The following is a 24817-nucleotide window of genomic DNA, read 5'->3' on the forward strand; positions in this document are numbered from 1 at the left end:
GAAATTATCAACCTCATTCATACAACTGCATGTCATATTCGACCTCATCTGATCACGTTGAGGTTTCCTTTCAACTTTTATCCATCTCATAAATGTTAACCTTGTGTTAATTGCAATCTCCTTGCCCGGCATTCGGATGCTTCCATCGAGCAGGGCGAATATTTTGGCTTCTTTCTGCTATTCCCCGCAGGCGAAATCAAACAGACCGTCGAAGAGAAAGGTTTCCATCCCGTCAAACGCGGGCGAAATTCCAAGTCCATGCAATTTTATTTTGCTTTCAACCTGGAGCCGCGGCGTGCTGCCATTCGATTATTATTATTTTTATTTTCACAGGCAATCATGATTACCATAATCAATATTGAAACGATCGCCGAAAATGAAAAAGGCAGCGCCTCGCGGATGTGAAACCAGATCGGTTGGGAAGCTGGGGCAAAACGAGCCAAGAAGAAAATATGGTCAAATCGAGTGAACCCGATCGTTATGAAACGACATTCGGTTGCTTCCTTTCAACTGCCACGCCCGGCGTACTATCCATTCCTGTTTGAGGCTTTTATAGAGGTGATAGCGAACCGGCCAAAGGCATTTGTGGCCGGATGCACATTTTGCACACTCCAATTTTGATGAATCTGATCCGATCGGCTGGATAGGCGGTGTATAATTTCATTGGTAGTAAATTTCGGCTACCGTTCGGTGACAGCCACCAATTCAATCAATCATTTGATTGGGCTTTACGGACCACGGCCCGAGGCTGACACGATCTTGTTAGTTGTTGAGCAACTTTTTTTCGCAAAAATACATAACCATTCGATTTACAAACCGCGGTTCATAAAATAAGTTTTAAAACTTAATGACACAGACTTAATGCTATCCGGCGATGAAAGGGACTTTGAGATCCAACCAGGAGCAAAACCACCTCCATCAATCAATTCCATTAGGGCTTTCAATCCATTGGTGATGTTCTTCAATCGGCCCGCTACCTTCTACCTTCTCTCAATCCCTTCCACTATTCCTCTTTCTTTTTAACAGTCATCAATCAAACGATAAACATCAAATCAATGGAGAGCGTTAGCTTGATGAAGCCATTATGGAACTTTTCAGGACATTCCAGTAGTTAGACGGAAGCTTATAAATGTCAATAAGGCATTGAGTAGATTTATTCGCATATTGCATGCGTTTTAGAAAACAAAAGTTGTCGCTTTGGTGTACAAGGAGTGGAGTAGAAAAAGATGTCTTCTACAGAGAAGAAAAACAACAAAGTAAGCAAAGTGGCAAATAGATTTTTAATAGATTATTAGAATAGATTTTTTGATCAGCTTATCGATCGTACCTGTGATAACTGACCGTCGTGTTAGACTAACAAAGTATTTCGCCGATTTGTGACTGGGATAAATATTTTCCAACGAATACTATCATGGTGAAAACATCGGATAAGATATCCTTACAGATGCTGTCAAAAACGTAATTTTCTTAGAAATTAAAATCAAATTTCGTTAATACTTTTTGCTATAGAAGAAAGCGGACAAATGATATCCCACTAGCTAACCAAAAGTTTTGCTTCAGATCTTGGTGATCAATGTAAAGCTTAAGACTGTTGAAATAAATTGTACTACGAAATAAGGGCCGATTCAAGCACTGCAAGTTTAACATGATTAAATTTTTGCAAATTATTAGACCACGCCTTTTAACTTCTTTGACAAACACAGGATAATAGCTTTACACATATGCATGCAAACGGCGCGATGCTCAAACGAAATGCCGCTGAAGGGGGGAAGCATAACGTTGTTTGCCCTGCTGCGAGATTCATTTCGATTGGACGAAGCAAAGCAGGTGAGCTCGAGCGTAACACTATGAAGTAGCGGACCCCAAGTGATCGTTCTGTAGTCGCGATCACTCATCCCTTCCAAGACAGTCCAGCCAGGCATGGGTCCGTGTAGTGGGCTAGTGAACAAACATAGCTTCACGCTAAAAGTGGGAGGTCACTGCAATAATGCACGACTTACACGGCCAAGCAACCAACACGACTGGCTGGTGAAGATCTTAAAAAATGTGCTCACATTCCGTAGATAAACCACGAACGATCTTGCTGTCGAAATTGCATAACAGTTTAATTGAAATCGCAACCTGAAAATCTGCTTCTGCAAGAAGTGATCGTCAAGAAATGGATGAAAATTCTACTACAGCATAAAACACTCACGCAAGTGTACTTTACGTGTGGTGCAAATTCTCAGTTGAGCGCGTGTCTTCTATCGATAAGGATGACAAACTATGTTAATTAAATGCCATTCCTTATGTGGTGCAACATGTAGGAATAATTTTCCACAGGTCACTAAGGTGAATATTCTTTCCTTCGTACCATATCACTGATCGGTTTAGTCGAGAATTTTCCAGCCACACCAGAACGATCTCGGCACGTGGTCAAAAATTAATGCCATCGAAGCTCCAACGATCCTTAAAAGGTGCGAGTGTGCGATGAACAGTGATCTTCAGATGCGTGCAATCATGTTTTAATTATCGCCCAACGATAACACCAAATAAGGTTACTCCACTTGCATGCCACTGATGGCCATTTCATTATTGTCCATCACGGATGGGGTTTAACCAATTCAATTATGGACGAATGGAAAACACGCGTGTGGTCCTCATCGACGTCCAATTAAAATACTCAATTGGGTTCAATAACTCAATTCTAAAAGAGAAAATGCGATCATTTCTTGTCATTTTGACAAAAGGAAATATATTCCACTCGTTTTCAGTTGTATTGCATGTGAGCGATCTATCAAAACACCGTTAGCAGAAGGTTCAACGAAAACGTTTTCTCAAACAATCGATCGATCTTTTCTTCATCCCTGCTGTTTCGGATTCAACACTCTGACACCTCATCAAACGAATAAATGAACCTGAGTGAGCTTCATTTCAAGTTCCCGAAAAATGATCGAGGCACTAGACGTTGACAGGATGACAGGAGGACAACTGCATCGATCCGTCCATTCAACAAACACTCGCACACTATCACGCACGCAGTGGCTTCATGGTGAGACTGGTTATTGCCACATTTCTTCGACATGACATCAGCTGATTTGCCTTTCCTGTCGAACTGGACGAAATCGAAGCAAACGTAACACCGAACAGGTTTCTCAATGGGAAGCGGTGCGGTTTCACTTGTCTCCGCTTCCAAATGGATGAGGCAATGAACCCTCAAATAAATCTCGCGAAGACGTATCTGCAAAAAAGGGTCCGATAAAGGTTTAAAACGCATGTGGATCCGGTTGAAAACGGCATCTCGAGTGGCAGTTCATTAGAAGTGTGCGATATTTCGTTCCATCGTGAGCCAGATTTCTAATCGCTCGGCATATCCTGTCTGTACGGAGATTCTAGGCTTTGCGTGACTTCCCATCCTCAAGAGTAAACATAAGTTCACGAACTACTAAACGATGTTTCATCACTTTTCCGAGAATCGGGAATTCGCACGACTAATTGAAAATGCAGCACGCGAGTGAAATATGTACGTTAATTTTCACCTGTTCATCTGGTGCTCATTTCTTACTCCATTTCAAACGGGAAAATATCGATGAATATTCATTGAAAGCGTGTCCGAGTATGTCGTCGGTAGTCGATCTTGTACCGGGGTGTGGTAAAGCATTGATCGTGTAAAGGTTCAACAACGAAAGATGATGAATTGGTATTTTTAATCACTTCAGCAATCATTCTGCCGCAATAGAGGAACTATAAAACATATCAACCTTTATGGCATTTCCATCTCCTTTCTTTGAAAAGTTGTTCCTCGGACGCTTGTGCAAGAATTTAAATGAGCCACTCTTAGAAAAGTGACCTCAATTAAGTTTGCTTTGATCATGTTCACGTTGTATGCATAACCAATTTATGTGAACATTAATCGATTTCATGTAATTTAATAGATGTTGTCCGAAGCCGGAACTATGATCAAATTACCATACACTAAACTTTTCTTCGATTAATAGGAACAATTGACTCTAGATACTTCCACATCGATGCTACACGCATGTTAATGTCGATTTCCTATTTTATTGCTAGTACTTTGTTCAACATATATCCTACTGTTGATGCTCCAGGTGAAATTTTTCATTTACTTAACTCATTGCATACGGCATAACCTGCAGTCGAGCTTGCCCAGTTTATTTCCGCTAGTTTCGAAAAGTTTGAAAACATCCAGCATGGAGTAAAGAGAGGGCTTATCCCTTGCGTTGCTATATTTTATATGATAACAAACAAGTTTATTGCCTTCTGTTCTTAGACGCTTTCAACCCAAGTCGAGTATGGAAAACCTTTCTTCACTATGTTTCAATCGGAAATGGGTAGGAAAAGAAAAGCATTTACGATGCTACTGACATAAATTGCAATAAACACATACTCTGCCCATGTCCATACAGCTTTCATTATCGTACTTTCATTAGCGGACGAAGGGCGTTGTGGAATGTGCCATTCTTCACGTTTTTCTTTGCGTTTTCGTAGACTTCAACTATTCCCTAGTTGACTTCACTGCACCCTTGGATCTCAATCTCTATGGTGAACAATACATGCTGTAACTTGTGGTCATGCTTCCAGCCTTGATGGAGATATTTTTCTCTTCCTACACTTCGTAGCTTTACACGTACGGAATGCAAGAAACAAACGAATATAATACCACATTTTAAAATAAATATCAATCCCACAACTCAGCATGACCCAGCAGTGGTCTCGCTCCCGATATGATACGAAATGTTACGGTGAGCGCAGCAAGAAGTCTCTGGCCATCCCGGGATTGAACCAGATACGGGCTAATTTAAATACAAATGTTGTAAAACGGCACAAATGAAATGTGGAGCTTCCAACCAGTGCAATTCCGGATGCTTGGTTGCCAAACGACTCTGAGGCGATGTCTTCCAGTAGCGCAAGACCTCCCAGAGAGACTGGAGCCCGTTTTCGACCCAGGTTTCTGATCGAAACGCTATGATAGGATGCATTTTCATAAAACAACAGTCCATTATTGAAATGAAACGATTTGGATGTTGGCCCGCGATGTCTTTTTCTGCATTGTTTCGGTGGTCGATCGGATTGGTGACACTTATCTTTTTTAATATCTTTTTGTATACAAGAATTGATCAGAGAGGTTTTTCATGATATTCGTTCGTGGTACTTCAAAAAGATACTTTTTTCTTTGATGATTTCAGATATTTTGTAGTGCAGACAATCTCGCTTCTAATTGCAGTTGTAAATCTCGTGATAATTAACCTGTGCGAATGTTCAGCTCATAAAATAAACAGAAATTAACTATCACATGCAATGCCGGGCACACCCTGCACACTTGGCCAGTAGCTTGCACCGCTAATTATTATGTCACTCGGATGCATAAACTTTGCACCAATCCGACTGATTTCGCCGACCGAATGCAACTCGGCATTACGCCATGACTGGTTCTGGTCGAATTTATTGTCATATAGTTAAACTTTCACCTAGGTTTTCCCACAGCTTCCGACATAAAAATACTCCAATCGGCTTCCAACGCCCTTAAACATTCGAAATCAATGCCAAGTCTTAATTGATAGAATCGAGGATCGCTTCGAGCAAACACTGGAATCACGACGGTTGGTCAGCTTCAGCTTCTTCTCCTCGACTTTGGTTGACGTTTTAATGCAACCCCTATCTCCTTGAGACTGGACACCTGGACTTGTGTCGTGAAGTTTGTTCTGTCAGCTGTCGACTTCGACATACGACATTTGAATAACAGTAATTACTACTAATAATCAAAATTAGTTTACGTAACTTGTGTTCTGAGCCACCGTTTTGAGGCTAGCGATGCACATTTTCCTCAAATCTACACATATTCAAGCTAAAACGCACCTCGATATTGTTAAAGACATAAGTGAAATGATTTATTTAGAGACATGATGTGCCGTCTGCATATACAGTCCTGGAATATTGAAAAATGTGGTTGGCTTTAAGGTGACAAAGTATCTGTTGATTTTATTTATAGGACAAAAATAGATACACATCTGAAATGCGTATACTGTTCATCAGCAGATCCTGCTTTAAAATAAATCCTTCCTTTGTTTTTCACCAAAGAATGTCTATTTATAGATGACAGACAGCTTCATCCTGGCAATGCAAATCTCTCTGGAATGTGTGTTTGGTAATCCTTCCACATGAACTCGAGAGCTTGTGGCTGTTCACGCGCTATCTTGATGATATGTTTCGGCCCACACAAAAACATGCCCATTTGCACCTCACTGTGCAAAAATCTGTAGCCAGTGCATGGTCAGTCGAAGAGCATCGGTCCGACATGCTGAGCTGGGAAAAACGCGAGCCACTGGCCCGCGAGCGTCAAGGTTTCTGCACGGAAACACGATCGATTTTTTGCTCCAAACTCCAACAGAGAGACGTATTTCTATGATTCATGACGCCGATATGTTCGTAATGGTGCTGTCGAATGGCAACAGCGTCGCTCCATGTTTCCGACATTGTTTGGCAGAGCTTTCGGTGGATTCCATTCCTTGGGGTCGCAACAGGTGCCATTAAAGACAAGTTCACGAATGTTTGCACAACCGTTGTCTATTTGTTGCAATACTTCGATGTCAGGGAGTTTGTAAACACTGGTGGTAAATGTATAACACCACAGAAATCAACGTTTTTTCATTTACTTACTTCGGATCCGAAAATGTCAACCGGCGTTTCGGATGTGGAGTTTAAAATATTGCTTTGTTTCGCTTAATGTGACTACAGAAAAGCTCAAAGAACAAATTTTTTTCCTATTTAAACCAATTTGAAATTCTTCCCTTTACCATCACTAATCTGGGATGTTCATTGTCCTCAGCAGATGTAGAGCTAGAATTTGTTTGATTGAGATAAGGAGGATGACGCGTCGCTAAACGTTGATTCTCGATTACATCTCTTTCTCAAACATGAAAAGGTCACAGTAACAGAATGTTTAAAACAGAATACAGCTGAACAAGCTCGGCAGTGTGGAACGTAAGCCGACACATTTGCCATTCAATTTGTAACCACTTTGCATGGGTCGCACCTTGATCCGCGTCTGTGGCTCTTCTCTTGTTCATCTTGAAGGCTCATCCGCTCGCTGCATCAGTGGCACGTTATGGCCATTTGGATGCGCGAGATATGCATCTTCCGAACACAGTGCACACACATATGGTTAGGTACATCATGTCGTTCCTGTTTGTCACGAACTACGGAACGGGATAAAGCGAATTGATAATGAGACTCTCTTGGAGATAATTACTAGACATCCAGAGGATTTCCAACAAGACATTCCGGCCGAGAACGTCGCGTGAGGTCGACCCAACATTGCCAAGTTATCCCTCCCTTCGGTTAGATTCGAGATTAATCACACCATATCCAGAAGCCATCTCAGCTGTCCCATGGTGAGGATCGACGGCTACACAGTAACACTTTTTCGCTCGATTTAAACTTAAATGGTTTAAATGATGCACTACTGTTTACGTCCTGCCATAGCCAAAGGAACAAGGCTACGAAGACATGTTCCAGCCCTCGAGGAGACATCATGCCGCGATCCGCTCTCATCCGTCTATGCACCGAAGAGTCATTGCTTGAGGGAAAAGTGTGAGACTCCGAAGAATCCAGATAAAATTGCTCCTTTGGTGTGTAATGATAAATCATAATTTCATTACGCATTCACGATCTCGCATCGTCGTAGTCCTCGATACAATGTTGCCCTTGGCATGCAACCGGACGTCGACTATCCCAGTGTGTTGCACTCAATCACGATCCAGGGACATGGTCGGACATCTCGAGCCTTTGCGAAGGAATAAGCTCGTGGCTGCGTAGGTCCCAAGTTGGTTCGTGTCGATCGAAATAAACCGGGAATTGATTAATAGTCGGGGCACACTTCTGCTTTAATTACAACGATCATCGCCATTTTGCAAGTCATCTTTCGCCAGACGCGTGCCTCGAAGCAACCATACCGTATGTGTCCGGAGGGGTTTTCTAGTTCATTTTCAACTCCCCTGGAGATCCCCAGCACGAAAGCACAATCGGTCTGCGAGAAGATAAAATCTAAGATCCAAATAATGTTTCATTTAGTGGCGGCATGACTCAAGAATTCATAACTGGAACTAACTGTGTGTAACAAGCTTAAGTTGTTTGTGGTTAGAAATATTCCCAAATCGAGGTCAGCGTACACGTCCCTTTCACTGGATTGCAAAATTCCTTAGAAAACATTACCAAGAACATTTTATTCAAGATATAATAAATAAATAAACCACGGAGACTCTGAATCAAATTGCCGAACTGATGTAAACAACTTCTTCTTCTTCTTGGCGTAACGACCTCTTGGTCATGCCTGCCCGTTAAGGGCTTACGAGACTTTTTTCCCTGTTGTACGTGGATAGTCAGTCCTCTCGTACAGGGGAGGGTCCGGTCTCGGTTGGGATTCGAACCCACGCCGTCGAGGTGGTGAGCCCCGGCGCTTTTCTAACCGGCGCTACCGCTCGGCTGTCGCGGACCCCCCGCGGATGTAAACAACTTGTAAGCAAATAATAGATTGAAGGCTTTTGAAGCTCTAGAATTGGCAAATATGCGAATCAGAATGGTAGAGATTCTTAATCAAAAATATTGTACATAGAATCAATTGGCCAACTGATGTCACGATCCTCAGTAAAGGCCATGGTTAACCTGCTCGAGGAACGCCAATCGTGCCAGCGTCGAGTCTCTCCAACTATTTTAATCACCATCATTTCGGTGTTACAATTTTGCCTTCTTTGTCCTGGACCATACCGAACACTGGCAGACATTCTTTCCTCGAGCTGACATTTTGGCTCCGGCATCGTCTGACCCAAATTAGTTTTCCTGAGTTTGGACTCACCCGGAATGCGCAAAGATTACGATGGAGGCACAAATAGTGCCAATCGCGCTACAGGTTGGTGCAAGGTTTCTTTTTTATCAATCTTCGGGGGTCGCTCTATTGATCTCACCCTTCTTTCTCCCAAGCCTTCGGGTGGAAGCGTGAAAACAAGTGATTGAAATCGTTCATTTACCGATACACAACAGCGTGCACGCGCTACTCAAACCTGGCGGTTTTTCCCACCCGGTTAAATGGAATTCCATCTTTCACGCGTCCGAAACGACCCGCGTCGGTTCGAAAACCGGTACCCTTTAAGTCGTCTCTAGTAGGGAAGGCCCCTCCGCAGTGGGTGGGTGAAATGGTGCTCCCCTTTTCCGTTCACAGAAAGGGGTGAAATATCTCAGGATAGAAATTCACTCTTCTTCGAAGGAATGTCGCTAGTTAAAACGAGAGCGCGAAAGAAAGAACCAAAGAAAGCGGAGGTGAGAAGCAGTCAAAGAGCGGGTGTACGGTATGGCGGGGTTTGGAAGTTGCATTCCAACGTGCAGACAGGATGCAACCGCACAGCATCCTGCAGCGGAAGAGCGTCGAAAAACGTCCAATGGTCCAAAAAGGAAGATGAAGAAAAGCGATCAATGGATCGACAACTCAGAGGCTGGGTGAAAATTGTTCCACCGAGAGACCGTTCCTCGTGCGCTTGGATGAGCACACACACACACACACCTTAGCGTGGCGGGAAGCGTGCGCAGGCGTTAGTACATGTAAAATATATCAGAATTTCAATGAGATTATGTTAATGAACTCAATAAAAGGGGTAATAATATCGATACTTGCGAATCGGTCCCGAGGGCCCATTAGGATGGCGGAAAATCATGTAAAACCCCTCTAGCAGCGACCCCTTCTTCTATCCCCAAAGGTCTTTTAGGCACGCGTGTTTCCTCGTATGTCCTACCTCATTCCACCCACCCCTTCACTTCGAAGATGCTGATGGATCGTTCGATTAAACAACGAGCGTCTCATTAATGGATGCTGAAATGGACGATCGGCACACGACCAAGATCCTTCTTTGATACCGGAAAGGATGTTTTTTTTTGTTTCTTTTGTTCTCCTCATACTCGAACCGATGGTTAACTTTGTAACAAGATCATTAGACTTCTTAGGCAGGCAACTTTTCCATAACGATTAATAGTAGAACATGATAACAAAGTCAATCTACACATTTTACATCTCTTTGAACCTCTTACTGTATACTGTTTGAGTCTTAGTTACTCGAAACTTTATTATGCTTATTCCGTACGATCTCAACTTTAATTTCATTTGTATTTTGAATTCATTTTTTATTGAGGCCAAGTTTATTTTTTAAATAGAACTTAGAAGGCAACTTATTTAATTCCGTCGAGGATCTATAGTCTTGAACCAAACAAAGACATTCCTCGGGCCGCCAATGAATCTTTTCTGTCGCCAAATTCTTGCGCAACAGCCTTCAACGCCACGCCAACTAACGGTAAAGTCATCTTATGTCGGCTTCCCTCCGTAAAAACGGTAGCAACCGAGACACACGTTTTGTTAACACGATCGTCGCGACAACTTAACCGAAATGTAGGAAGCTCAAATAACACGAACAAACAAAAAAAACCCAAAGATCGTGCATCCAGCGACGACACGCCGCACGGCACGCTGCACATAAATCAGTTTAATTAATTTGTGTTACATGCGCATGGAATGAACACATTGCACATCGCCTGTGTGTCGCTTCCATTTGAGACGGTTCTAATTTTCTTACATTTATCATCAAGTGTGCCGCCTTCCGAAAGCTCGCGCTTTCCGCCGACACCGACAACGACGTCCCGAAAAGGGTGAACTCTTGGAGCCTCTGGTCCTACGATCACCACACAGTAGAACGCGATCGTTCCTCGATGCCGCACGTAGGTGGGAGGGAGCAACGGAAAAGAAGGAAAAAATGGCCATATAATTCCAAAGAAAGAGACTCCGCACTAGATTTAGTGCCTCTTCGATCGATGACGATGTATGTAAATGGTATATCGAGAAAACTATTTCCTTCTTCTGTACCATTTCTTTCGCAAACCACGCGGCTTCTGGTGAGCAAGAACAGGCCGCCCATTTTCGTAATGCCCACCATGATCGATTTTGTATCGTATTTTTCCTTTCCCGGTGGATGTTTAACGCCAACGGGGTCAAGAATTTCTTTACACTTTGATGCCGCTGGTTCCCTCAAAAAAAGGAGCAAAACCTTTCGACCATGTAAATATTTTAATTTTTGAGATTCCACCACCTCGATAGGATAGAAGCCAACATAAGCGCACACCCTACATAAGCTCATTGATATTGGGTTTTCCGGCGTGCCGCCATATTAAAGCATGTCGGTCTACTAACAACCGATTCCGTGACATGTTGAAAAATCTCAATTGGGATACGATGAACACGTTTTCCACTCGGCTACCGATTGGCGACCGTTTTCCTAACGAACATAATGTACATGGTCCTTATTTTGCTATTATAATTTTTTTTCCACTCGATCAGGTTTGACTCATTCATGCGCTTTCGATCACCAAACGTTCGAAAGTATAATTATACTTTGATGTTTATGACACTTTTCCATGTTGATGAAAATCGCTTTCGAAACAAGAATCCCAATTGTAAAGTATCAAACCAAAGATTGTTAGTTCTCTCGTTTTTGCTGCTGTTTTATTCACCACTCTTCTGAACTTCTCCCGTTTAGAGTAACACGCCGCTTGACGGGTGCATAATTTATCGTCGCATTCAAAAGCACACGTTGCAGCAGCACAAAAACACCGCGTAGCAGATGCAGAATAAACAAATGTGTATCAAATCCTGTCCAAACCGACAGCCCTACACGATCTTCCTCCGCATCGGAGGTTACTCCGGTTAGGATGAAAATCGTGCTCGCACATTACGCGAAAATTTAACGCAATCCGTGCGCGTACCTAACGAATCAGGCGACAAATGAAAAATATAGCTACGCCTCGATCTTATGCCATACGACAATCCGGCGACTCGAGAAGGCTCGCCAACAAAACGGTAGTAAATTTAAAATTGATTTTTCAATTCGACCATAAATTTTCCGCCACGGCTGGCGTGAGCATCTCACACACACACACCGGCATTCCCGGCCGAGCCAGCGAGGAACTCTATCACGCAGTCGTAGTTCAACGGCGTGTCAAAAGGCCCACCAGAGTAGCACAACGATCCAGACGTTGTGACGCACAAAACTAGTTTCGGGTAGCAAATCGTTCTGAAGGCGAGCTGCAACTGCAACTAATCCTATCTTCTGGGGCAATGGTCGACAATCCTACCCAATGTCCTCGTCCTCGGATAGAGGTTATCACCTATTCCCATATGCCTCTCCCTAGCGGGATGAGTTAAGTTCAAAAAGCTGGAGAAATTTTTCTCAAAAATATTTCCCAGTAAAGCCAACTGTTATGGTTCTCCCTTGCCAGACTACGTACCTTTTTCCATCTCGACGCATTGTACTAACGTTCGAGTCGCGCAAAGTCTGGTGGACCGCCTCTGTGTTTCATAATTAATGGCTCAGACACGACAGGGGGAGTCTGTTTCACCTACTTCATACCTCTCGTTGCATGTGATACACCCAAGACCCATTGCTCCGCACGAGGGAAAATACATAACCTTGGCTATGGAATGTTTCATACGAGAAAATGTGCGAAGGACATTTGGAAAACTGCTCAAAGAAACAGAAATAGATCCCATTTCACGATGTTAGACTTCGCAATTCCAAAAAAAAGAATTAAAACCATAACGCACATTATTTTAATCGAGTTTTGTATCTCTGAGGGGTCCTCCTATAAACGGCAAATATAGTGCTAACATCTAGATTTCTTCAAACACCTTCCAAAGACATACTCTTAAGCACCGCATTTACAGTTGTACCTGTTGCACCTCAGGAGCAACTAAACACATTTTCTCACTTTACCAGGCCTGATTTATTGACTCCATTTCTAGTGGCCTGCAGGTATCTGGAATGTAGCCTTTTTAAATCGGCACGCATCATACGGTAAACACACAATTCGCATCATCAACATGCCACGACCTGAGGGTCATTTCGGTGTGTGTGGATTTATGGAAGAATTATGGAACACCATTGCCAGAGCATCAAACCGCTCATTTGCGGCAACCACATTTGAACCGATGGTGCACTACTTGCTGGAAGTCGCTGCCCGAAGGGCATTCAACCTCCGCTAGAGTTTTCCGCACGTTGGTGTTAAAGTGGCTGGTGTGGCGTTTGGCACATTCTCAATACAATGTCCTGATGTCCCGATATCGAGCACGGAACGTGGCAGAGTGAAAATCTTACGTCGAACGTAATTGATGGTCTATTGTTTTCCGCCGCCATATTGCCGTCGCCTAAGGTGTACGGAGTGTCGTATTTCAGGCGCCACAAATCGGAGCAAAAACCCATCGAACACACCTACGCCCGAAAAGTTCTTGCAGACCCACAATGGCTGCAGACCATGCAGGTCCGTGCAGAAGGACGGAGGGCGCGAAAAAATAGATGTCATATTAATTTGATCGTATATTCCAATAAATTGAAATGTTCCATAATTTATTGATTATTATTTTTATGTTTCTCTCCCGCTTTATCTAGGTGATCGACGATATTTGTGCCCGCTTTCTTCCGCAAGAAAGAATACACTTTTGCAAGGCCCTTTTTCGTATGTGAGAGAGTTTGACGTTCCGAACCGGACGAAGGCGACGAAGTGGTGAAATGTCATTATCGTCTTCTCGCCAGCTCTGGCCGCGCCATCATACAAGCACCAACGCGTTTCCGACAGCCGACTGAAAAGATCGCAAACGATCTGGCCGAATGGTGGTAGAATGGAATTTTCATCCGGAGGCCCGTTTGGGAGGCCCGCGTGCGAAGGCGGACAATGAGACATAATGTGCCGGTGATGGCCGCACTCCGGAGGGGCCTCACGCTGGGGAAAACGTCTACCTAACGCGACTACGAAGCCCCACTAGTGCCCTTTTTCCTGTGAGTCTCCCCCGGCGACGCTTTAGAAAACGGTGAGTGCACTATTGAAACGTCTTAATATCATAAACAAGTCATAAAATGTGCGGATAAGCCGCGTGCGCGACAGGCGAAGGTATAAATGGGATATTTCACCGCATGTGACCATTATTGTGCAGGAGAGAATAATAGAGTTCATTAAAATTGATTCAGTCCACGAGTCGAGTCCAGAGAAAGCGAGTCCCCATGCCGATCCCTAGGAGGGAAGGGACGGGCTGGAAGAGGCGATAGACCGTTACGTCCGTTACTGTGGCCGTTTTGGACAGCTTGGACAGCGGTGAGCTTGTAAACCATCCATTATCCAACTACGCGAGCCCCCTCAACTCGTCTAGACTCCCGGTGTATGAGTGTCCGGTGGATTGGAATGTGTCTATAGGACCCACGCACAGCCTCAACCACCGACTCCACACAGGATTCCAGGCGATAGTGCGTGATGAGATGACTAACCGAGCCCTTCACGATCCTATTCCCTCCGGTTATGCCCGTACAATCCACGTTAGGAACCGGTGGTGTTGCAGTTGCTGATGTATGACAGCAAGGAGCAACATAATAGGCAGGCAAATGTCAAGCATTTCGCCACACTTTTGCATGATAAATCGGTATGTGGATAGTATTGCATCTCGGTGCATCAATAATTGTTGACAAAAAGCACTACAGCCAACCACGAATACCCTCAGGAATTTCTTTAATGACTGGACGTGGTCATCATAATGATCGGAGGTTCTACAAGTACTTAGACATCAGCCACAAGGCCATCAGTCTCTCACAACTTGCAGACCGATAGTATTTGAAAAATCGCTAGTTTACCTCAAGTTTTTACGCATCCAGTATTCCATCTGGATGACCGAACACGAAACGAGAAATATGTCTAACCCAATCGATCACCTTCCTCGCTACGCATCAAGATGCGCTATCCGGTGTGCCCCGATATGTGCATGCATTACGAGCGTCCTATGAGAACGACCATCCAATGTTCGCACCATTTATGAGCGGACGATTTTTACCATAGGTAATATTGTTTGCCTTAGCGAAACTAGTGCATGTGCACAAATAATCATAATGACCAAGTTCACCACATTCGGCCTCACACTCCATTTCTAGCGTTCCGCGGGGCGATCTTCCGGTTCAATTTAGCACAGAAAGAGGCCACATAAATGCTCACGTAAACGATCTCATATCGTGAATGGCAGATGAGATGTGAACAAAAACCAAACGCAGCTCCGGTGAAGGCAAAAGGTGCAAAAACGCCATCACCCAAGATAATCGCTGCATTGACGATCATGCATTTATGCAACGGGGCGCGCGGTAGGCTTTAATTGAATTCGTCCCGTCATCATCGGAACGCCCGTCATCTCGGCTCACGATTCGTTTAGATTTTTTCCTCTCCATATTTTGGTTTCCTCAAGGTGATGAAAGAGAACCATCGATAACGTGAATAACAACAAAACAAAAAGGTATGGGCTCGCGACATAGTTCCACACGCGCAGCCTTCCGCTCTGGTTTTGATCGGCGTCAATTTATACCGTGTGTGTGTGTGTGTATGTGTGCTAGCGGATGAAACTTTTATCGTTCGGTTTGATGCTTTATGATTTATGTGCGAGCTCCGGGGACACCCAGAATACCATGTAAGGAATGCTGCCTACGAGCTTTATTCCCGATCCATTTGTAGCACAACCTGGGAGAACCTAGAAGAGACACACATGCAGAACTCCCGAAATGGCATCGGAAATAATCGGACGGTGCGAGATTTCTTACATTGTGGTGTTTAATGGTCTCCCACAGTTCGGAGGCCGAATGCGCCACCACTGTTAATTAAAGGAAGCGCTACATTTTCCCACCGAACACCTTGTGCTCTCAAGGAGGTGTCGATTGTACAGCATCCTTCGCTTCCTTTCCCGGGTGCCGTCTAAGCGCGCCACTCCGACAAGGAATGGATGATGATTGAAAAATTTCATAACTTTATGCTGTCCGCCTCGAATCATCTGCGCCCTCCCTGCACTCAGGGAGATCAGCACTGAGAAAGAAACGGTGCGCACAAAGGCAAACGACTTTGAAGTATGTTCATAAATATTGAATGTTCGGTCCTGACGACCTCCCCGCAGGACGTCTGTCTGCTGAGTGTCTATATTCCACTCCTTATGAGATGCGCTTGAGTGATAGTGTCCATCACCAACGGGGTGGACTTCAGACCACTGCCTGGTACCGGTTTGGTGGAATTGAATGAGCTGTTTGTGTCGCGTCGCGTCCCGTTGCTTTTTACGACTTCGCACCTTGCAATCCCACCCAACTAACTGCTTTCGGGAACTATTTCTCTCGCTGGCGAAAGGTGATGGATTACCATAGGTTGTGCGCAACCACGCATAATGACCGGACGAGCATCTCTTTGGGAGATCAATCTGGATCTTGGAGGATCAAATGGGACTGCATTTATAGTCGGTCCAGCTTTTGAGAACTTCATCGATTTATCGTATGCATCGGATTGAAGACTGACCTTGGGTTGATGATGGACTCGAGTAGTGCATCTAAAATCTTATAACTTAATATATAGAATAGTTGAATGCCACCAATAAAGGATTTAACTGGACTAACCGAAACCAACTGTAACACAGTAATTTGCTAATTATCTATAGATCGGCTCTGTTTTATTATGCGAAAATCCCAGATCCCCAGGAGATATGCCAAACGGAAGATCTGGTGAGTCCGGACAGATTATACCAAAGAAAAACCCCGTTCAGTATGGGGAACACATTCCGTCGAGCAACACCCGGAGTAGTGCTGAGGAGCGAAAAAATGTTCCATCCAGAAGTCTCGGTCCCATTAACTATTTACAATTAGAAACGCAATCGTTCCTATCGGCAAGCTGTAATCACCTGGGAGTGTGTCACCCAGATGATAAACTTCAGTTGCCACCATATCCCCCCACAAGCCTTGCATAGCCACAAGAAAAATAAAGAAGATAGTGCGGTACAACTTGTCGTCATCATCAAGAACTAGTGTATAATTTATGATTTACGGTGGTAGCAATTGTCGCGCTAGCGCCCCGCGGAGTGAATCGCCATAAATTATGCTGTATACCAGAGTTTATTGATTACATTGTAACATTTCCCAGGGTGCGACGTGCCAACGAAGGACCTGAAAAACCACAGAATAGTCCATAGTTTGATATATTGCAGGCGATAACCCACACAACACATATGCATGTAAATCGAATATCAACTTGAAATAATCGTACTTCTATGCAATATGATTGAACCGTAAATGATGCTAAAATAATGCCTATACGTACAAAAGTGGAGGCGCTAACCGTACATTGTTCAAAATGTACATGTTTAGTCGTATATTTTCTAAGTCGGCATCATATACGACTTACGATATACATCAGCCGTACATTGTTCGTATATCTATACGTATGCATAAAGAAAATCGTATTACATTCTTAATCGGCATCATAGGCAACAAAGAATATACATTGCTCGTACATTGTCTATGCATACTGCGATTCCGATTCGAAATATACTAATATGAGATTCAATTTATTCAACTTAATACGACTTCGTGTTGTGTGGGAAGCCACTAAGGGTACTTTGGATATATGCGAATCATATTCAAATTATGCTTCTTAATTGTAAGAAGAGACGTTCATAATTGCAAATTTCAATTACACATGTTAATCACCATGCCAGATCTTTATTCAATGCCAACGGAAGCTGTAGGCCGACGATCATAATTTCGTAAAGAAATCTGCACCAATCTGGTCGTTCTAATTTCAGGTCCCAGGACGCGAAATTCCGTGAGCACCAACCATCACCACCGCCACCACTAGAACACACAAACCAGAACCTATAGGACTACTGAGACATGCTGGGAAAGATGGACCACTGGGTACTTCTGGACCAAGAGGTTTCCAGGGGCTCACAGATACACCTGGAAATCCCGGAGCACCAGATAAAGATGGACAGAATGGACCGCCTGGACAACCAGGTCCCGCTGGTCAACTTGGCATCCGCGGTAAACGAGTATTCCCAGGAGGACGAGATCCTGCGGAAACACTGGAAACTCCTGGCCTGCACGGTGAAACGAGAGCAAAAACCGGTAAGAAATCACTCTATATTTTCTACTGACTAGTGATTACTAACACGAAACACAAACGTAATGGAATAACAGGACACAATGGAATAACAGGACATCAAGGGACATCGGGTTTAGTTGGAATGAAGAAAGGCGAACGCGGAAGTTCAGGATGGTCGTATTGACAAACGTTGACTCCAAGGTCCCCCAGTAGCTTCAGGGGAACTAGCTGAGAACGGCGAACCAGGAACGCCAGGTACTCTCGGTGAACCCCAGGAGGGGTCGGTGATCGAGGTGCAGTACGACCGATTGTAAGTTGTAACATTTTGATGAGTTTCTATTTTAATCTTGATATTAAACAACGTATCCCTAATTAGGACCAACGGAAGACCCAGACTTCCTGGAATCCCAAGATCCTGGACGTCACGGAAACTCAGGACCGCCAGGCTTACCTGTTTCACATGGTATTAAAATAATCAAAGGAAAGACATCCAATGATGGTCCTCCTGGTTCACAAGGTAATTAAAGACTACAAGGAGTATCAGAAGATCGTGCTACCAGGACTTAATGAGCTGAGTCGCATTAAGGATACGCGGGGGTTCATCATCACGTTTGAAAGCTTTACAGAACAACTGGACCATCAACGATGCGTGGGTTTTGAATTGCACGTGTGTGTGCGTCCACCATGAAAAATAAATACATTTATGTTTTTATTCAGACGTTTGTATATCATTCAGGAATCATTTTGAAAGAACTTAAGAATTGTGTTTTAAATAAATTCCATTCGTTGTCCAAAGTAATGTGTTTTAATGTATCGTCATCATGATAAGGAAATCAGCATGACAAAGGTAATGTAATGTTTATGGATTTTGAGCATTCGCGATGAACAAGAAAAGAGCCACGAAGACGGATCAAGGTGAAGTACACCTTACGGATCACGGTGTAAATTGGTTACAAATTGAGTGGCAAAGGTGTTGGCTCACGTTCCACACTACCGAGCTTATTCTACTGTCTGTTGTTTTACATATTCTGTTATTGGAGCCTTTTCTTGCTCGCAAAAGGAATTTAATCGACCATCAATGTTTATTTGGTACGGTCTGCTTATTCACATGAAGCAAAAATAAACAAATATTCCAAACTCCACACCTGAAACGCCGGTTGACATTTTCTGATTCGATTATTGGAAAAGTAAGTAAATGGAGTAGCATTGGAGTATTTCTCTGGTGTTATACATTTACCACCAGTGTTTACAAACTTCCCAACATCGAAGTATTGCAACAAGTAGATAACGGTTGTGCAAACATTCGTGAACTTGTCCTTAATGGCACCTGTTGCGACTCCAAGGAATGGAATCCACCGAAAGCTCTGCCAAATCAAGTCGGAAACATGGAGCGACGATGTTGCCATTCGACAGTACCATTACGAACATATCGGCGTCATGAATCATAGAAATACGCCTTGCTGTTGGAGTATAGAGCAAAAATCGATCGTTTTTTACGTGCAGAAACCTTCACGCTCGCGGGCTCGAGGCTCGCGTTTTTCCCAGCTCAGCATGTCGGACCGATGCTCCGACTGACCATGCACCGGCTTCAGACTTTTGCACAGTGAGGTGCAAATGGGCATGTTTTCGTGTGGACCGAAACATATCATCAAGATAGCGCGTGAACAGCCACAAGCTCTCGGGTTCATGTGGAAGGATTTCCAAACACATTTCCAGTGATATTTGCATTGCTTAGATGAGTCTGTCTCTCGTCTCTAGAAAGGGATTCTGTGGTGAAAAACAAAGGAAGGATTTATTGTAAAGCAAGGTCTGCATAGCTTTGTTTTGAATTGATTTTCTTTTGATAAACAGTATACGATTTTCATATGAGTATCTATTTCCTATAAATGGAATCAATAGACAATTTGTCATCTTAAAGCCAACGGAATTCTTCAATATCAGGCTTTTTTATGCAGATGGCATTTCAAAGAAATGATAATGGCACCGAGAAAACATTTCACTTATGTCTTCAACAACGTCGACGTGCTTTTCAGCTTGAATATGTGTAGATTTGAGGAAAATCTGCATCGCTAGCCTCAAAACGGTGGCTTAGAACACAAGTTACGTAAACTAATTTTGATTATTAGTAGTAATTACTGTTATTCAAATGTATTATGCCGAAGTCGACACCTGCCAGAACAAATTTCACGGCACAAGTCCAGGTGGCTGACTCTCAAGGAGGTAGGGGTTGCATTCAATCGTCAACCAAAGTCGAGGAGAAGAAGCTGAAGCTGACCAACCGTCGTGATTCCAGTGTTTGCTCGAAGCGATCCTCGATTCACTCACTTTCGACTTGGCATTGATTTCGTATGTTTAAGGGCGTTGGAAGCCGATTGGCGTATTTTTTTGTCGGAAGCTGTGGGAAAACCTAGGTGAAATAGTTTAACTATATGGCAATAAATTCGACCAGAACCAGTCATGGCGTAATGCGGAGTTGCATTCGGTCGGCGAAATCAGTCGGATTGGTGCAAAGTTTATGCATCCGAGTGACATAATAATTAGCGGTGCAAGCTACTGTCCATGTGTGCAGGGTGTGCCCTGCATTGCATGTGGTAGTTAATTATTGTTATTTTATTTTATGAGTAGAACATTCGCGCAGGTTAATTATCATGAAGTTTACAACTGCAATTAAAAGCGGAATTGTCTGGATCACAAAACATCTGAAATCATCATGGTAAGCAGTAACTTCTTGAAGAACCACAAACGAATATCATGAGCGAAAGACCTCTGTGATCAATTCTTGTTTATAAAAAGATATTAAAATAGATAAATGTCACCAAACCGATCGACCACCGAAACAATGCAGAAAAAGACATCGCGTGCCAACATCCACATCGTTTCATTTCAATAGTAGACGGTTGCTTTATGAAAATTCACCCTATCGCAGCGCTTCGATCAGAAACCTGGCTCGAAAACGGGCTCCAGTCTCTCTGGGAGGTCTTACGCTACTGGAAAACATCGCCTCGGAGTCGTTTGGCAACCGAGCATCCGGAATTCCACTGGTTGGAAGCTCCACATTTCATTTGTGCCGTTTTACAACATTTGTATTTAAATTAGCCCGTATCTGGTTCAATCCCGGGATGGGCAGAGACTTCTTGCTGCGCTCACCATAACGTTTCGTATCATATCGGAAGCGAGACCACTGCTGGGTCATGCGGAGTTGTGGGATTGATATTTATTTTAAAATGTGCGATTATATTCGTTTGTTTGTTGCATTCCGTACGGGTAAAGCCACGAAATGTAGAAAGAGGTAAATATCTCCATCATGGCTGGAAGCATGACCACAAGTTACAGCATGTATTGTTCACCATAGAGATTGAGATCCAAGGGTGCAGTGAAGTCAACTAGGGAATGTTTGAAGTCTACGAAAACGCAAAAGAAAAACGTAAAGAATAGCACATTCCACAACGCCCTTTATCCGCTAATGAAAGTACGATAATGAAAGCTCTATGAACGTGGCCAGAGTATGTGTTTATTGCAATTTATGTCAGTAGCATTGTAAATGCTTTTCTTTTCCTACCCATTTCCGATTGAAACATAATGAAGAAAGGTTTTCCATACTCGGCTTAGGTTGAAAGCGTCTTAAAACAGAAAGCAATAAACGTGTGCGTTATCATATAAAATATAGCTGCAAAAAGGATAAGCCCTCTCTTTACTTCTGCTTGGTTTGTCCCGATTCAGTACTGATCGTTGGGTAAATGTTTTTGAAATGCCGTGGCCATTTTTATATTCTATATATAGATTAATTAATTCAGTTTATAATTGTTTATAAAATGTAAAAGCTTTACATAACATGATGCAGAAAACTTCGTGTAACCGATAATTCAAAATAATCAGAAGTTCTTATCATAACGTAGTACATAGAACAAAGTACTACCAATAAAAAGTACTCGGCATACATTACAAGTACCAGAGATTAAAGCCACTCATTACGAAGTCGGCACTAGCCTCTGTATTGCATCGGAGTGGAAATCTACAGTAACAATTAAAATTACAAAACCGAAGAATATATTTAATGTATGATAATTTGATTATACGAACAACATCTACAACATGAGTTGCATTGACGAAGCTATAGTTAATTACACAAAATCGATTAATGTTCACATAAATTGGTTGTGGCTACAACATGAACATGATCAAAGCAAACTTAATTGAGGTCACTTTTCTTGCAGGAACACCTTTCCGAGGAACAAATTTTCAAAGATAGGAGATGGAAATGCCATAAACTACGTCTAGGTTGATATGTTTTATGGTTCCTCTATTGCGGCAGAATGATTGCTGAAGTGATTAAAAATACCAATTCATCATCTTTCGTTGTTGAACCTTCACACGATCAAAGCTTTACCACACCCCAGCACAAGTTCAAGTACCAAAGACACACTCGGACACGCTTGCAATGAATATTCATCGATATTTTCTCGTTTGAAATGGAGTATGAAATGAGCACCAGATGAACAGGTGAAAATTAACGCGCATATTTCAAATGCGCGTGCTGCATTTTCAATTAGTCATGCGCATTTCTGTTTCTCAGCAAAGGGAAGAAACATCGTTTAGTAGTTCGTGAACTTATCTTTACTATTGAGGATGGGAAGTCACGCAAAGACTAGAATTTCCGAATGTACAGGATATCTCGAGCGATTAGAAATCTGGTTCACGATGGAACGAAATATCGCACACTTCGAATGAACTACCACACGGGATGCCGTTTTCAACCGAATCCACATGCGTTTTAAACCTTTATCGGACCCTTTTTTGCATACCCGTCTTCGCGAGATTTATCTGAGGGTTCATTACCTCGTCCATTTGGAAGCGGAGACGAGTGAAACCGCACCGCTTCCCATTGAGAAACCTGTTCGGTGGTTACGTTTGCTTCGATTTCGTCCAGTTCGGCAGGAAAGGCAAATCAGCTGATGTCATGTCGAAGAGATGTGGCAATAACCAGTCTCACCATGAAGCCACTGCATGCATGAAAGTATGCGAGTGTTTGTTGAATGGACGGATCGATGCAGTTGTCTTCCTGTCATTCCGTCAACGTCTAGTGGCTCGATCATTTTTCGGGAACATGAAATGAAGCTCACACTGGTTCATTTATTTGTTTGATGAGGTGTCAGAGTGTTGAATCCGAAACAGCAGGGATGAGGAAAAGATCGATCGATTATTTGCGAAAACGTTTTCATTGAACCAACTGCTAACGATGTTTTGATTGATCGCTCACATGCAATACAAAAGAAAACGAGTGGAATATATTTCCTTTTGCTAAAATGACAAGAAATTATTGCATTTTCTCTTTTATAATTGAATTATTGAACCAACTTTAATTGGACGTCGATGAGGACCACACACCTGTTTTTCATTCGTCCATAATTGAATTGGTTAAACCCCTTCCGTGATGGACAATAATGAAATGGCCATCTGTGGTATGCAAGTGGAGTAACCTTCTTTGGTGTTATCGTTGAGCGATAATTAAAACATGATTGCACGCGTCTCAAGATCACTCTTTATCGCACACTGGCACCTTTTAAGGATCGTTGGAGCTTCGATGCCATCAATCTTTGACCACGTGCCGAGATCGACCTGGTGTGGCTGGAAAATTCTCGACTAAACCGATCAGTGATATGGTACGAAGGAGAGAATATTCACCTTATTGGCCGGTGGAAAATGATTCCGACATGCTGCGCCACATAAGGAATGGCATTTAATTAACATAGTTTGTCATCCTTTCCATATCGATAGAAGACACGCGCGCAACTGAGAATTTCCACCACGCGAGAAGTTCACTTGAGTGAGCGTTTTATGCTGTTAAGGAATTTTCATCCATTTCTTGACGATCACTTCTTGCAGAAGCAGATTATCAGGTTGCGATTTCAATTAAACTTTAATGGAATTTCGACCGCAAGATCGTTCGTGGTTTATCGATGGAATGTGAGCACATTTTTTAAGATCTTCACCAACCAGTCGTGTCAGCTGCTTTGCCCTGTAAGTCGCGCATTATTGCAGTGACCTCCCACTTTTCGCGTGAAGATATGTTTGTTCACGTATCCATGCCTGGCTGGACTGTCTTGGAAGGGATGAGTGATCGCGACTACAAAACGATCACTTGGGGTCCACTTCTTCAAAATGTTACGCTCGAGCTTACCAGCTAGGTCTTACCCAATGGAAAATATGCTGAATAACACAGAAAACGCAAACATTCTTTTAATACAATTATTTCAATGGAGCATGGACAGGCGTGGCATTTGAGTTCATGAAAAATAAAAATTAAGCATGACAAAATAGTTTCAATCAAACTTCTATCATAGATGAGTTGTTTTTAGATAAACATTCTTAAATCTAAATGTTCGGTTAGTCGTAAACGCGAACAGGACTTGCGCATCTATTTTGATGCAGATAATTGGTGTCGGAAATGAAACCTTAACCGAGCGGACTGTAATCGATCCTCATACATTAATGTAACTCCTGAGCGAGCTCCACGGGGTGAGCAGAAAAGAAGCCATTGCGGTAAAACGGACGTTTAACAAAAACATTAACGCCTTCCTCGAGCATCCGTGTAACTGTCCGTGTGGAGTTTGATCCAACTTTTTCCCTTTGCAGGAAGATCATTACATGACTTTGCAACGCCATACCGATTCACGATCGGGGTGATATCGGGGAGAAAATGAACCATCGAGCACAAGATATACCCCTTGCTCGATAATTGTTGCGCAATTACCTTCGTGCTGCACCGAAGGGATACAGTTGGACGGGTTTGAGTTGAAGAGTCCACTAGGGAGACAATCAGAACGGGTTGAGTTATGCCAGCAATGTAGTT

The 24817-nt window shown here is 43.1% G+C and overlaps 1 protein-coding gene across 1 annotated transcript in view; it reads right to left on the minus strand.

Moving 5' to 3' along the window:
• LOC131288637 (protein cortex-like) overlaps positions 1 to 24817 on the minus strand; it is a 291157-nt gene that overhangs the window by 100804 nt on the left and 165536 nt on the right.

This window comes from Anopheles ziemanni, chromosome 3, assembly GCF_943734765.1.
Source record: "Anopheles ziemanni chromosome 3, idAnoZiCoDA_A2_x.2, whole genome shotgun sequence".
Lineage (NCBI taxonomy): Eukaryota > Metazoa > Arthropoda > Insecta > Diptera > Culicidae > Anopheles > Anopheles ziemanni.